Source organism: Aulonocara sp. 'chitande type north' Nkhata Bay, linkage group LG13, assembly GCF_057382095.1.
Source record: "Aulonocara sp. 'chitande type north' Nkhata Bay isolate Kocher_YH1m ecotype deep benthic linkage group LG13, A_spYH_male_GT1.1, whole genome shotgun sequence".
NCBI classification, from domain to species: domain Eukaryota; kingdom Metazoa; phylum Chordata; class Actinopteri; order Cichliformes; family Cichlidae; genus Aulonocara; species Aulonocara sp. 'chitande type north' Nkhata Bay.
Genome location: NC_141356.1, coordinates 17052650 through 17069473, shown reverse-complemented (window position 1 = coordinate 17069473; position 16824 = coordinate 17052650). Strand labels below are relative to the sequence as shown.

The 16824-nt window shown below is 39.1% G+C and overlaps 2 protein-coding genes across 3 annotated transcripts in view; both read left to right on the top strand.

Moving 5' to 3' along the window:
* abch1 (ATP-binding cassette, sub-family H, member 1) overlaps window positions 1–16824 on the top strand; it is a 193021-nt gene that overhangs the window by 79433 nt on the left and 96764 nt on the right. The window lies entirely within an intron of this gene.
* Window positions 6575–16824, top strand: part of peli1b (pellino E3 ubiquitin protein ligase 1b) — a 52395-nt gene continuing 42145 nt past the window's right edge. Inside the window, exon 1 of one of the 2 annotated variants that reach the window (XM_086258887.1) lies at window positions 6575–7005. The gene's annotated coding sequence lies outside the window, so the exon portion shown is untranslated. The remainder of the gene's footprint in view (window positions 7006–16824) is intronic. The other variant, XM_086258888.1, reaches the window with a different exon arrangement.

The following is a 16824-nucleotide window of genomic DNA, read 5'->3' as shown; positions in this document are numbered from 1 at the left end:
CAGTGTTGGTGTTGTAACCGTAGCAACGTAAACAGGAGGGTTCAAACACTGATTAAAATGTGTGCAAAGATTATGCAAGGTGTGTGTATGGAAGTGTGTGTCTATGTGTGTGTGTGTGTGCATGCATACTGCACACATGGTTTCTTATGCTTCTTAACTCAAAGCCTTAAAGTCAGAGTCTTCTTTCAGTCTCTGAAGCCCGTTGAAAACCACTTCAGCTCACAACGCCCACTACTCACTCCTGGCATCCAGTGGAGCAGCAGGCGTGTATTTTATTAGGAAACGTAAGTGTGTGTTTTACAGCATCTCAGCAGCATAAAAATAAGTCTGTCTCTGTGCTGATGTGTGTGTGTGTGAGCAAAGCTGAGTTCAGTTTAACGTGTTCTTGGCCTCCCCTGATTTTTCCACTCATTCTCACATTGAATGAGTTGTCTCCCACTCTATCCAACTATATACATCCAAGCATCATCAAAAAACATGAAGGTCTTCTGGTAAGACTGATCTTTTGGGCGTTATATACACACAGCTGGGGCCGTATTGCAGTCATTTTTTTTGCACCACATCTGGTGTGGTTTCACTTCCCAAGTCTTTGAAGGAGAAAAGGTCATTTCAGTGAGATTTAGTTTGTTCCTACGTGTTAATTTTTAAGGTTTGGGAAAATATTTTTTCTAACGTACGTCATTATTAACTATTCTTTTTTTTAATTAAGTGGAATATGAACTGGTCCTCTTTGACTATGTGTTAGAATAATTGTACCTTTCACATATCTGCTGAAACTGGTCTGAGCCACCAAACTAGTTTCCTTCCTGTGGATTAATGATGTGATCTAGCGATGTTTAGTGATGAACAACAGCTCTGAAATGTTACATAACATCCTGTATTCACCAGCAGTTCTCAAGCATAAAGTTGGGATTTAAGTGTTTTTGTTTGCTGGTTGCATTTTTTTTTTTTTGCCTTCGTTGGACAGTCACTATGTGAGAGACAGACAGGAACCACATGTTTGTTGTGTGTGTCATGGCTATAATTAAACTAAGGCTATTACGACCATGCTTGTTTCTTATATATGGGTCAGATGATTTATACACTTTACTTCTAAGTTCCACCTCCACACTCTATTATAACTGTCAAACAGATTTCAACAAAATTTGGATCAATGGTTTAAGAACATGTGCATACATTTCAGTATGGAGGAAAGCAATTTTCAAGGATTTCCGTACAGGGAGTGAATTTTTGGACAAAGGTTATTGATAATTTGATGCAGACTCAGTAATTTTAAATAATTTGGCGAAAAAACAAATGTAATATCCAGCGTATACATCTGCCAAATCAAATATGCAGTGCTACCCGCTGTGGCGCCCCCTTGTCAGTGATGGAGCAGCTGAAAAGTAGCAGATTTTCACTTATGCTGCAATGCTTTCTGATGACTATGTTGTTATTATTTTTATTATTTAATATTATCTTCATATGAGATAACATCAATCAGTCACACTTCAGAAAACTAGCTCTAATTCCAATCCCTTCATTGACTACTGGGTTGCTAAATTCTACAATAAGATACAGTTAGGTCTTAAAGTGTTAGGACAATAACAAAGTCCTCCAAATTATTTAGATAACTGACTGACAAAGGGCTCCATGACCTGCTGAGTTCTGCTGTTTATCATTAAAAGATTCCAAGTATAGAACAAACATTTGGTAGCTGTTTACTGGAAGTCTCCAAACAAGGTCCAAGGATATGTCAACGCAAGAGAAGGAAGCCATCGTTAGGAAAACCAAAATAAACCTATCGGATATATAACAAAAGCTTTATGAGAGATCATTCTTAGAAGAGAATTGATTTACTGTCCAACTTAACAACACCAAAAGGCCTGAAAGATCACAGAGGACGACTCTTACAAACTGGGCCACATGGCCATAACAAATGGGAGACAAGATAAGATAGGGTTACTGTATTTTCTCCCATAGGAGAAAATCTTCCAAGTACTGTACTAAAAAAACAGACATTAACACCAAATAAGACAAAAACTGCAAATGGAAACATATACATGGGGATAAATAATAATAAAAATAATTTAAAAAAACAAGTACTTAAAAACTCTCCACTTCTCTGTCACTCAGTTACAAGCTCCTCGTTTATTTAACTGGCAGAGGAATACATTAATATTTATAGCAGTCATGCAACCCCAATTCCAAAAAAGTTGGGATGCTATGTAAAATGTTTTTCATGATTTTCTTTGTCATTTTTTGGTGTCATCCAAATGTTTTTATTTGGTTAAAACTCTGGAATGAAGACCGGCCAGCTCACCACCTCTTCTTGTATGAGGTCATGCTGTTTTAATAGCTGCATTATGCGTTTTTGCATTGTCTTGCTGAAATATGCGGGGCCTTCCCTAAAAAAAACAGGTCATTGGATGGGAGCAGATGTGCTAACTACCAATCCCATAGGCATTAATACACTCCCAATGCCATGAGAGATGTGGACTTTTATACTGAGCGCTCATAACAAGCCGGATGAATCCTTTCCACTTTGGTCTCGAGAGCATGGTTTCCATGTTTTCCACTGAAAATTTCAAAGACCACAGAAAACCGTTCCACTTTACTTCAGCCTATTCTGAATAAGCTTTGGCCCAGAGAAGATGACAGCATTTCTGGATCATGTTCACATATGGCTTTAACTTGCATTTGTGAATGGACAGACAATGATTTCTGAAAATGTCTCCCATCCCATGTAGTGACTTACACGACAGAATCATGTGTGTTTTTAATGCAATGCTGCCCGAGGGCCTGAACATCACAGGCATTCAGTATGGGGTTTTTTTTGCCTTGTCTCCTTGTGCAAATATTTATCCAGATTCTCTGAACCTCTTTTTAACGCTATGAACTGCAAACAATGACAAACTCTTCACAATTTTACATTGATGAACATTATTCAGAAATGATGCCACAATGTCTGGGCCCAGTCTTTGTACAGAATGGTGAACCTCTGCCCACCTTGAGAAACTCTGCCTCCCTAAGATGTTCTTTTTAGACCCAATCAAGTTACTAACCTGTTGCCAATTAACCTATTTATTTGCAAAATTATCCACCAGGCGCTGCTTATCAGTAACATTTACTTCTAGGCTTTTGTTGCCCTGTCCTTTTAGTTTTGAAACTTGTTGCTGCCGTTAAATTCAAAATGAGATAATTTTTTCCTTGTTTCAACATTAAAGATTTGATATATTTTATGTTTTCTATTGTTAATACACAATAGATTTATATTATTTGCAGATCGTTGCTTTCTGGTTCTATTTAAACTTTAAACTGTGTCCCAGCTTTTTTTTAGGCTGGGGTTATACAAACATTGTGTCATTGTACAAAAACCAATGGGTCTGCTAAAGTTTCTGGATCCACATATTATATAAGCATACCTGGTGCTGTGTATGCACTATTTTATCCCCAATCAAGACATACTGGCTTGGCTCTAATATAAACTAGACAGGAACACAAGCTTTGTATTAATGCTTCAGGTGTGCAATGACAGCTTTGTCATTGAAAAAGCTCAGACTCGTTATGCAAACAGCTCCGAAAAGTTTCGTTCCACTGACTGAGTCCATGTCCTGGATACTGAAATATTTTGACTCAAACAAAAACAAATACAAAGCCGATAATTCACCACATTAAAAACTGTTAAGTTGGTTTCTAAAACAAAAAGATGATTTCTGGAAAACACCCGCAGACTCGCTCATGCTCACACACTCACGAACTGGAGGAAAAAGGAAAAAGATGGCATGCAGCGTGGTGGAGATAAAGACAAAAATGACGGCGGCAGCAAGACAGACAGTAACACAACTTTCATTCCAGTTAGCTCCACCCAGGATAAAGCTTTTAAAAAATGGTATGTAAGGTGTTTTCACTGAAAATGAAGTCATGTACAGCATGTCTACAGAGTTATTATCACATGAATCTCACAGACTGACGTGAAAGGGGAGAGGCAGCAAAGCAGAATAGCTGGTGTTCAAAAGAACCTCATAATGTTTTGGTCTTTATCAAATCATTTTACTTTATTTTTATTAGATATGAGCATTTATTTCATCCAAATGTGGATTAAAAGAAGATTTTACTTTTTTAATAAAAATAATTTCAGTTTCAGTGCATTTATTCTAGTAGAGACAGTGCAAATGCCTACTAAGACAGTCTATTACCATTATCTATTACCACATCTGTAGTGAGTGCATAATTAAAATACAGTGTCGTGAAAGTCAACTAGTCTTTCCAGATCTACTACTACTTGACTGACTCATGCATACAACTCATACTTATAATCCTACTTTGCATGAACTACGTGAGTCTTGTGCACGCACATATGTTTGAAATATAAAGGTTTTATTTTGAAACTCTACTTTGGAGCATTACCAAACTCTTAAAAGCAGAGATATTAAGAAGGCTTTGCAAAAGTACATAATGTGAAAGATACGAGCCGTCGTTACCCTTGTGTGTGTTAACGGCCAGCTGTACCAATGTATCAGCAGCAATGCTGGGAAGTAACTTTAGTAGTTACATGTAATTGTCAAACGGCATGGTGGTGCCGCTGTTGCCAACTGTTCCTTGGTTAACAGTTGAAATAAACGGTTAACATGACAATTTAACATGATCTCATTAACATGAGAAAACAGATGATTCTCTGCTAGGCATACGTGCATACCTGCTTGGTGTTAAAGAGTTATTGAGATGTCCTGTATCAGTCCTCGTGGCAGCAGAGATAAATAAGTGGCTAAAAAATAGATAGATGTAAATTGTTTCACATTTCCCCCCCTTTTTTATATTATTTCATAAAACATATCGTTTTAGACACACCTTTAACTGATATATTATTCTATACTTATTCTGAATTTCCTACAAACTGTGTATGGTCGTTTCCCCTTCATAACAAAGAGTTAGTATGAGTTAGTATACTAAGAGTTAGTATACTATATGAGTATAGTCTTAGACCATAGCTTGTATATGACAGATGTATGCAGCCACTATTGCTTGAGCCACTGGTTTTATATTCCTAATCTTGAAGCCATTAGCGATTTAGCCAGTTAGCAATTTAGCCACCAAAATTTTGGCTTTTACACATAAAGTAAAGAAAGCAAAGTAAAAAATAAATAAATAAAAGCCAGAAGTTAGCAGATCTGGATTAGAAAGTAGTCCATTAAAAATACTTTAAAGTCACCAGCAGAACAAACACAGTGGTGTTGTCCAGTTCACTGTCTTGAATTAGGGGAGCTGAGGCCTAGCAAACACTGGCCTGTCAGAACATCTGTCAGTCTAAGCCGCCAGTATCTATATCAGCATTAATGTTATGGACAGGTCTTGGGGGTCCAACCTGTCCATAAAGGTAAAGTTAAAGGTCATGGTAAATTATGTTAGTTTGGTAATGAAAAGACCCACAAGACAGATAAGCTACTGTATCTTGAGATTAACTTAATTATTTGGTTAATAGTAGTTTAGTTCTTCTGCAGCAATCAGTATAAAATCAAGCACCTGGCCATGCATTCTAACTTTTCAAACATTAGTGAAAGAATGGGCCATTTTAAAAAGCTCACTGAATTCGTGTGTGGTACTGTAACAGGTAATTTGGTGAAATTTCTTCCCTCCTAGATATTCCATGATCGATTATGTGTTATTATGGCAACGTGAAATTCAGGCACCAAGTGGAAGACAATGTAAAGTTAAAGAGCGGGGTTGCCAGCTGCTGGGGCACATATTTCACACAGTTCAAAAACTCCTCTGGCATTAACATCAGCACAAAAATTGTGCACCAGGACCTTGATGGCATGAGTTTACATGACCAAGCAGCTCCTGTACATGTAAAGTGTTGGTGGCCCAGTATGCTTGTCCGTATGATGTAGTTTCACTTAAAAATTTCAAAACAAATGGAAATGCGGTGACGATATTGTGCGCTAACAGTCAACTGTTGTCTGTGTGTGTGGTGAGTTCATATTTTCACACCAGGAACTAGAGATAATGTCTCTCCTGCTTGTCTCCTGCTTTGCAATCAAAGACAGAGGTTTCTGCACTTTAGTAACTGAGACTAGATTTCTCTCTAAGTCTGCTATCCATGTTCAGTTGTAATTATTTTTTGTTTAACTTTGACCTAGTGTATAGGTTTATTAATCATAGGACTGAACCTTACTCCTATGTGTAAATTTAACGGGTCTTGCTGCTTATCATAATTTATAACCTCAGCTTTGTGTGAGTAACAAAGTAAATACTCTTTCCTTTTTTTAAAAAAAAGAAAATGGAAAAGCAATGCTACTTGAGCTAAAGGCCGCCCTATCGCCCTTGTTGCCCGTCCAGTTCATATAACTGGATAAATTAACCCAGGATAAATTAACAAGAAATAAATTATCTGCATTCCCAATATCTGTAAACCTGAAATATTGCTATATATATATATACATATCTTTAACTTACGCTAATAATTGTGTAAACTGAAAAGCCTGACAGGTCTCGTACAAGTTGGGGGAGGTAAAACTTCAAGTCCCAGGATGCTGTGCGGCGGCGTCACTCTCACTGTCCCCGCCTACAGCGCACGCTCGCAGGCGGAGAACGGGCAGAACGGGTCGGCTCCGTGTTTACGTTGAGATGCTCACAACAAAGGACAGCGCACCGCGGAGAGGCTGTCATTTAAAATAAAGAGAAAGCACCGTGGATATTTTCTCTTACGGTGAGCGTCTGCAATTCACGACTCCTGGAAGGGGAGAGCAAATACCAAAAAACCCTAATCTGCTTCCATTTTATTTATTTTTCCTACGTGATACGCTTTATTATTTTTTTTATCATTATTTTATTTTTTTAAGCAGCTAAGACGCGGAGAAATTAGGACGAAATCTTCTGCCGTTTTTTCCATGTTTTTGTTTTTTTCCTTCTGAGCCGGTGGGACGATAGCTAGCTCCTTAGCCTCTGCAAGTTGGTTGGAAGGCTAAGCAGCTGAGACCGACCGCAGGCTCGGGACAATAAGAGGACCTCATCATTTATATCGCAGTGAGTTCGCAGGCCACCTGACTTTGCTTGATAATTAAAACAGCGGGTGTAGTGCGACAATAGCCATCCTGCTGCCCGCTAATAACTGTCTTTGTTCTGCAAACGGCTCCGGGAATGAACTGCTCCTTCATTAACGCTACTTTACCTCATTTGGTAATGTCCACTCACTCACTCACTTACTCTGCGAGTAAAGTCATGACAGGGAGTGCTGCAGCTGCAGAGCGCTGATCTTTGTCTCTCAGACGCACACACATATGCACCTGTTTTGACTGTGTGTTTATCTAAGTGGAAATCAGAGGCAGCTTCGCTAAGATACAGCTCTCTGCTTGGCATTGGCTGACTGTATCTTTGTGTGCAATGCAGGCTTCAGAGATGCAGGTATTAGTTTACATCCCATCCATCCTGGGTGCTGACCTGTCACAGGGAGGGGTGAGTGAGAAAGGGTACATTGCTTAAGCAAATGCACGGACTCTTTTGCCATTCCCAGAGCTTGATTGCGAGTTAATGACTTCCCCCCTCCTCTCCTTCTCTGTCTCCCATCTCATTTCACCTCTCTGTCTCCCCCCCCCCCCCTTCTCCTCATCTCTTTTTCTTTTTCCTTTCTGTCTGGTTTGGGTAGCTGGTGTAGATCTCACCACTTCCCTTCCCCTTTCTGGAAATGTCACAGAGAAGAGGGACGTGCATTAACACCATCTGCCCCTGATCTTACTTCCATTGTCTGCCTTTTATTGTGAACTCTAATGAGGAAATGTTGGCAAGTTGTAGCAGCCAGTGCATTTAATTTTGTCACTGAACCAACCCCACAGCTTTTTAAAATTTGTTTCAGAATAGGAAATTCAAATAATTATAAACTGTATAGTTCTATCACATTTTTATTTAATTTAAGCTTAAAAAGAAAGCAGGAAAGTAGGCTTTCAAAGAGTTCTAGCTACAGATGCATGGTGCGAAAAGTGTTGCGTATATAACGTGCTCTGTTGCAATCAGTTTTCTGCAAACATATAAGTTGTGCACAGTGTTATTGGGAAATATGGGTTTGTATCAGTGACCAAACACGTCTAGATCTGGTGTCTAGAATCAGACCCTGTATTATGAAGAAGATTTAAACAGTTCTCAGAATATGTCTTCATATTGTAGCAATGCTGATAACCGACCAAGCAGAGCAGCACAGGTTTTTCGACATGTTCACAATAAAGTGTGTAGAAACACTGATGAATGACAAATATTCAACAAGTATTAGGAATTTGAAAGCAAAACAGTTACTGCAGGCATTAAGCTGTTAAAGAACAGTGTCGACTGTTAGTCGTGTAAGTTTATATGCTTTCAATGTCATTGCCAAATAAAGTCTGACTACAATTAAAATTTTGTCCTCCACTGAATTTATGTTAGCGTAATGTTTGCTTTTTCAACTGTGACCTGACAGTAGGGGGACAAGACAAGAACAAACTAAAAAAAAAAAGGTTCATATTGGTGAATATCATTTGTAAATCTTTAGTAAACTTTATTATATAAATATATTATTATTACATTATATATGGAATTAAAAGAAACAAGAATTAAAGTTCTCTCAGCTGAGAATTGCTGTCATTTGTTGATGACTTATAGAACTAAAGACTTTTTAACTATCCATGCACCAAAGCCAGAGTGATCTCCAACGAATGGGAATTCTGTTTCCAAGAGCATTGATTGGTCAGTAGGTGGTGATTTTATACTTATCGATCCCCTGAACATAACAGAGGAAAAGGAGCGAACTGCTTTGCAACGCTGAAAATCCAGAGTTAAATCTGATTTCTTATCTCACTAATCCCTAATCCTGCGTCACAGTGCAGACCTGCATAAGAATCCTGCAATTCATCACTGCTATAAATTGTGGAACCTTCAGCTTCTACTGGGCCAGGATTTGTCGTGTAACAGAGGGGAGAGTGCAAGTATTGCATATACACGTTTGCACATTTACATAGGGTGTGTTGGCTACAGGCCCGAGTGTGTGTTCATGTTCTCAGCATGCTTTAGAGTCTCAATTTCAGGAAGGAAATCGGAGCTGTCGGTGTCAGACGGGAGTGCAGCTCTGATGTCTTAATGGAGGTTCAGTGCTGCCTGTATCCTTAGTTACCCAGTCTGTGGGGACACAGGGAGGCCTCACAGTCTCGCCTCGGTCTGGACTGGAAAAAAAAGGAATGAACCCTTTTCATCTAAAATGTTTACGTTTTTTAATTTCAATTAAATATTTAGCATGATTTTGTAGATGAACAGCTTCAGTAGCACCATGAAACTGTGCTAAACACCAACAGAATTACTAATGTGCTTACCCCCTATCGGCCTTTTAAAAGTGGCTTTCAATATTTGAAGAAGAAGTATGAGCAGTTGACTTTATGGCAGTTTTGGTAACGCATTTTTGTTTCTGTGAGGGATTTTGGATTCCCGAAGCCTGTTTGCATGATGAAATGTTGTCATTACGAAGCAAATGTTCAGAAATAGTTTTGACAAAACGTCTTTAGTGCGAAGATCAATGATAGTCTTTCACAATTAAAAGGAAAATTCTACATATCTTTCATATTTTTTCTGGGTGTGTTTTGCACTTAATCTGAAAAATACTGCTGCAGGAGATTTGTTACAGTACATTTTTAAAACATAGCAGCACAACATAGCGCTACATTGTTGTATTACTTTGTCAAGACAGCCTGATAAGTAGACTGTCGAAGATAAGTGGACAAATTGAATGAATGCGTTTATGTGAACTGTATAGAAGCCTTTTTATTGCACATTCACTCAGACAAATTAAAGCTGCCAATCATGACAGGATCCTTGCATTGAGTGATTATATTTGAGTTTCAAACCAACCACTCAGCCACTTGCCAAACATCTGTGTGCTGGCACCCTTTTAAACCTTAATGATACAGTGTGCTCGTGCTGAGAGGAGATTTTTTGTGTTTGCAGCGTTCTTTAAGTGTGCACGTGCCTGTGGTGTGTAGTTTTATCAGAGAGGGCCGATGAGCTCAGCGGGTGTAATCGTCGGTACAGCTGAGCGGCAGCTTTCCTCCCACTGTGTGAGGAGCTTGGCACATTCCGCCCGGTCCGGCTTACACTCCCCTGGGCTGGTAAACAGGCTGAAGTTTGTGCAGGGAGATTACGTCTGTCATGGAAAGTGGGTCAGACAGTGGGCACGATTCTATGGCCTTGTTTCTGCAAGGTAGGGAGTAAAAGAGGAAGGGGAGCGTTAAACCACCAGCCATTTTCCATAGTGTTGCTTTAAAGAGCCTGCGCTTAGGGCGCTTTCCTTTTTTGCCAGAGTCACGGTTAGGTTCTTGTGCGTTTGCTTGCAAGGCAGTCATTTGTTGGTAGGCTGATCTGTTAAGGAGCTGTGAGGATACATGCTCAGTATGTGACTCATTTTAAAAAACAAATGACATTAAACAAGTTAAACCTAAGAAACAAATGGATCATTCCTTCCACTCATTGCAAGTGGTTCATTTCAGATTCAGACAAGCATTTGTATAAATCATATTTATGTGAGCAGCTGCCATAATATGTGCTTGCTTTTTGAGTCCTCATTTTCCTGAGATAGAACCAAGGTAGAGCCACAAATGCCACATATGCAGCTAATGCACCGGGTTAAAATAACCGAGTATCCTTTGAAAAGATTTGGGAGAATGCTGCTTTTGTGGATTGCATTTTGGGCAAGTGAAACCCAACATGAAACTGATTTGCCAGAACATAAAAACCACCTGCCTACTTTGTGCACGTTCTTCTTGTACCACCAAAGCAACTTATCCATTGGGTCATGGACACAGGATCTCTGAATGTTTCCTGCTGTGTCTAACACGGGGGTGTTGGGAGTGGAGCCTTTATTCGGTAGTAGCCGTCCTATTGTTGCTTAGTCGGATTTGGAATCTGGGAATTTAAAGGCCCAGATAAGACTATATAGTCTTTATTGTCTTCCTCAAGTTGGTCCTGTCCAGTTCTTATGGTGTTGCAGGTGGTAATATCCGGATGGGGGAGTGCTTCGCTGTGGGTTAAGGCTCAAGGTTTTTCAGCACATCATTGCATTGTAAAGAGAATATGAATGTTATTCACTTCACCTGGCAGTGGTTTTAATGCTGTGCCTGATTGCTTTATGGTCTCTTGAGTCTTATTGTCTTAACACAAATAAAGATTTTATAGTGAAAGACAACAATTCAAGACATATGGGTACAGCAGCTGAAGAGAGTGCCTGCTTATGTCTTTGCTGACGCCAAGGTGCATGTGATGAGTGCTGTCTGTTTGTTTGTAAGATTAGGCAAAAGCTACAGGGCTCTATTTCGTTAATCTTACTGGAGCAGTGGAAAAGAAATAAATCTTTCTTTAAAATTGCACGAGAGGTGAAGGATAAGAGAAAGAGCTTAGGTTAAGGACGAGCTCGCCCAGTTCCCTTTTAGTTCTTACTACTTTTTTCAGACAATGTTGAGGACACAGTATACTTTTTTTGTTCTATATTTTTCTTACTTTTTATCTTCTACCATTAACCAATTTGTTACTCCATTCCTTTCCCTCACAAAGACCTTTTCTCTTGCTTTAAATACCTAAGTCAGAAAACTGAGGGTAGAGTGGAAACTGAAATACACTGAAGCTTTTTTGGCAGCTTTATTACTCTAAATTCATGAATAGGATCCTTATTTGTAAATGCTGATGGGGGGGAAGAAATTCTGTTAATGTTGGGCATTTGCTGATACACTTTAGTAAAAAAAAATGCAGGTGTTGTAGATACTCGATGTGCAGTTTGTTACATAAAGACAAGGCCACTACATTTCACGTTTACCAAAGAGGCCGATTCATGGGAGAGCATGACCTTTTGACAGCTCTTATGCCCTGAATGGGCTGGGTTTCTCACCTTTGTGTTGTTGGCATGCCTTTTTGATGATAATGAGCAACACCTCTCCCCACACTCAAACCGCAGCCTGTTGCCACAAGAGCTTTAGTTTCTGTTTACATCACAATAAATTTTCACTTTTTATAGCTGAAACTGAAAGTACTGTTGAGGTTGTGTATATATATATATATATATTTTTTTTTTTTTAAAGTGAAAGAGAACTTTTGTGCGATTATTAAGATAAAATCTCAGAGGTTTCCTGCTTTGCTATTAGTTCGGACAGGCGACTACAGCTGTTGCTGGTGATATCGGTTGGCACTTTATACTGCTGCACGCACATGCATGCTCATTTTCATATGCACACATGGGCTTGTAATTGTCAACCCCTCCTTTGATCGTGCTTGATCACCATTTCCTGCTTCACTTTTTAACCTTCCTGTCTCAAATGAGCTTGCGTGTGCATCGGACACGCAAACAGTTGAGTGTGTAACTTGTTGATGCTTTGGCCTGAGATTTCTGAGATATGCTATTTAAATAAATAATATATAAAAGTGTTGTACTTAGAGCTGGGCGATATGAGATTTTTTCATATCACGATATGTTTTTTTCATTTCAGGCGATAACGATATCTATCACGATATAAGCCAAATAACTATATTTGTAAGATTTAAATGTGCCGTTGCTCACAAGTAAAATGTGAAATAATCAGCAGCTTGTTTTTATTTAAATATTTATTTCCCATAATAAGTTCAACAGGGTAGATGTACTTAAGGAACATGAGACTTTTTCAGATAAATAAAGGCAAATATTGCAAACTACACAAAAGGCAGCCGCTAAAGCGTTTAAGTTTCAAAATAGAACAAACGAAACAGACTAAATTGTCAATTCCACTTAGAAGCAAAATATTAATTCTAAAAATAAATCTTAGTTTGTTTTACAGAAGAACAGACAAAACTGACTAACTTTTGTCAATATCAAATAAACTGAGAACTAAAAGGAAATTCTCAATCTCTCCTTGTTGTATAGCTGAGCTTTTCTAACAGTTTTAACAGTTACTTTAGTCTGACAAAAGCCGAATGACGAATTAGCGCTTCCAGTCAGAGACTGAGGCTACGTCCACACGTACACGGGTATTTTTGAAAACGGAGATTTTCCGTTTTCGTTTTAAAAAAATAATCCCGTCCACACATAAAGGCAGAAATGAAGGAAAACGCTGCTATGAACATGCCAAAGCAGCAGGTGGCGCTAGATTCCTAACCGTGCAGAAATATTGGCCAATCAGAAGTCTAGAAGCCTCGGTGGGAAAAAGTAAACAAAGCTGGGGCATAGAAGCAGAACAGAGTCGTATGTGTGGAGGGACAGTAACTGTGTGTATATGTAAGCATTTAAACACTGCAGAGAGTAGAATTAACAGTAACAGTATTGTAGAAATTCATTTCACCGAAACAATAACGTGGCGCAGTGTGACGCATGCACCAGTTTATTGTATTTGCAGACTTGCTTTCGGCACAATTTACAGTGCACGCTACTCTATTTTTTGTCAGACTTGAAATAGCCGAAATACCTTCACACTACGGAACTTCTATGGCTCTTCCGTTTGACAATCTCTCCGGCATTGGAACCAGCATCTGTTTTCTCTTCGGTCACGCTCGGTTGATTTTTCTAGTCGGCGCACTCATTTCCTCCATTACGCGCTGGCTGCTTCCCAAACAAACACACGTGCGGCTTGGCACTTGTGCGGTACGTAACAAGTCACGCGACGTGGCGCTGCGGCTGTGATTGGTTCGGCTCTGCGCTACTTAATTTGGATTGGCTGACCTTTTTTTTTTTTTTTTTTTTTTTTTAAGAGGACAAGAGCGGCGAGGTCTATCGCGATAGCTTTATTTCTCTATCGAGTAAAAGTTATATCGCGATACATATCGTTATCGTTCTATCGCCCAGCTCTAGTTGTACTATTTAAATTTTTGAGCAATGTAAAGTCTTTGTTTTAAATGTCTGGAAAGAGTAGCCAAACTAATACAGCTGAAGCCTGAATGGGGTATTAGGACTAAACGACAGCTCATTTAATTTGGCTGCCTTTCAACCAGGTGCAGCTCAATTAGACCTACACACGCCCTTCCCCTTTCCCTTTCTAGAGAAAACCAACCGGCACCAACACTTTAAGAAATGGATGGTGAACGGAAACATTAACCAACCAACTGATGAGAACGTTTTCCCTGATGGTTGCTGTCTGCTTTAGCTTCTGTGGAAACGGGATGATTGATGCTATATACCTTTATAACATCTGTTTCAAACTACTAATTTACCTTTAAATACAGTAAAATTATTTAACTTAAATGTTTCCATCTTTCTAGTTGCTATAAACATTAATGTAGTCACTGTATAGTTGGTAGGCAAGCACCGTCCTCCATCCTTATTTTATTCCTGCACAGTTAGCATGAAGCACCCACAGTTTCATTGAACATGTACAATGACAATAAGGGCTATTTTTTTCTATTCTCTTCTATTCAGTATTGTTTTTCTAGATAAGAGTGACACATGCTGACCTCAGTAACACTGAACTGGATGCAGATGAATCATTTTGAGCTCACAAATCACACACACACTGTTTTCTGCTGTTGTGTGCATTTAAGAAGGTCACATTGGATGCCTCATGCAATCAAAACATGACATGACTATATAAGCATTTGGTGCTGATGATGTGGAGTCTATAAACACCCTGTGAAGACTTAACTTCTTGTGGGGAGAAAAAAACAACTCAGGTCAATGAGTTTGGTTCTTTTATGTTATTTTTTTTAGGCTAGTATAAAAATAAGGAAATGCATTGAAAATCTGTGTTTCCGTATATTTAGTGACTCATTTTAGCATTTTTCCCCACTGTCCTTGAAAATAACGCCATATTACATTGTGGATATCACCATGGTCATAACTTGTAGGTTAAGCTAATCATTTACCCTTGTTCCTTCCTGTCTCATGCTTTCTTTCCCGCCTGGCCAGGTTTGTCCTGGATATCATTCAGCTGCTTTTCTAGTGTGTCTTTTCTCTGGCGGTCGAATGTACTCAGGCTTCACTGTGTTGAATATGGCAGTAGTAGTCCTTGTTCTGCTCTGGGATCGACTGGCTCTGGAAATGTGTAACGCTCTCCATGGCTGCTTAGGGCTGCTTTTACAACTGCAGGACAGGAAGACGGAGTTGATCAGGAAATGCGACTGAATACATGTCTCATTTATTTTTTGTCACAAAATACTTGAATGAAAAAACCGAAAAATATTTAATAATTTCTTTACAACCACGCGTACCTGTAATATCTCAGGTGTCCCTATACAGGAAGTCTGGACCAGGTATCCATTTAAAAGGCCAGAGTTTGTGTTCTGAGAGTATTACTCAAAGTGGGATCAGCTGGCTTACTGGCTTAAACAAAAGGCAAGTTTAAGTGCCAAAGAAAGAAATCACAGGCACATCATAATAAAATTTAATCAAGAGAACTGAGACTGGCATATCTAATACTACATTTGGAGAGAGTGATATAAACGTTGCATGGCCAATACAGCTTCACTCCTTTAAAGTCTTTGGGCCATTTTGGCAAAATCAGCTAAAGAACTTCAATTCCAGCAATCCATTCAGAGCTGGCATTGGTCGATCCTCTGATTTTCCCAGTTCTGTACTCCAGTTTACTCACGTACTTTCTATCATATCTTTCCGCTCTTAACTGCAGACATGTCTCAGCTTGGCCTTCATGATTATTTCAAGCACATTTCCTGTTTTTTACAGCTTATCCTTATTTACTGTGAAATTGCACGTTCTTATTTTCTCAATGAATCATTACCTTCATTATAAACTGTTACTATAGATTATTGAATTTAAACAAAGTCATCATCAGTTTAATGGATTTCAGAACTCTGAGTCGTAATATTCATATTATGGCTCCATACTAAACCGCTTGTTTGTGGTTTATAAGTGGCAGGGGCTTGGGGACGTCAGCCCATTTTGACACTCCCTCTTTGCAATCACTGGTTGCACTTAGGGAGTGAAAAGGTGGATATTCTCCTCGCCTTCCACTTCCTGTGTAAGGCTGTATTCGTCTGCCAGTAACTGTTGCTGGGGTCAAGTAACTTCCTAAGATGAGCTTCCCATTGATTGATCAAGAATCATCATTTCATCCATGTAAGGAGCATTCCTTACAGCTTGCCGATACACTGGTTCAGTTTTTGAAGGGTGGACATCCACAAGTCTCTTGTGGATGTCCACCCTGTCACCATAAACAGATGGGTGGGTATCTGGCATATCCTTAGCGTACACTTGTGTAAGTCCACACTTAATACGCCCTGCTCCATCTCTAAAGACAGCTTCCACTGTCGTGTAACTGGGCATTTTAACCCTTGTGTGGTGTTCGTATTTTTGTTACTCAGCCAGTGTTCATGGGTCTGGTGGACCCGCTAGAGTTTTGGCTTTCCAAATTAACACTATCAAACAATTTTATGTTAAATTACTCAACAGATGTTTACTTCATCCCAATTACAAGACATATGAACAGCAAACATGGTTAATTTTTTCCCTTTACCTTTGTTAGATCACATTTATGAATTAATGTGCTTCTCGTTTTTCTTTTATATAAAATGTTATAAATAAATCAGTTATAATCAAGTGGAGTGAGTGGAAAGACACAACACATTTACACGTGAAAAAATAATTAATTGTTTAATTTTTCTTTTGAAAAAAACTGAACACGGGTCTCACAGACCCGAACACCATACAAGGGTTAAAGATGTTTTCCTACTCTTCTGTGGTAGCATTCACTTTGTTTCCTCATCTTATCTGTCCCATTGATTCATGTTCTTGGGTTATTGTGCCCTGCCTTTTCAGCTTGTGACACATGTGGCTTGACTCTTATCTTTGTTTCCTCTTGCCCCTTCTGTGGGTTGTTCCTCCGTTTCACTGGCATCTTTCCTTGTTCCAGAATAGAGGGGGTAAACTGG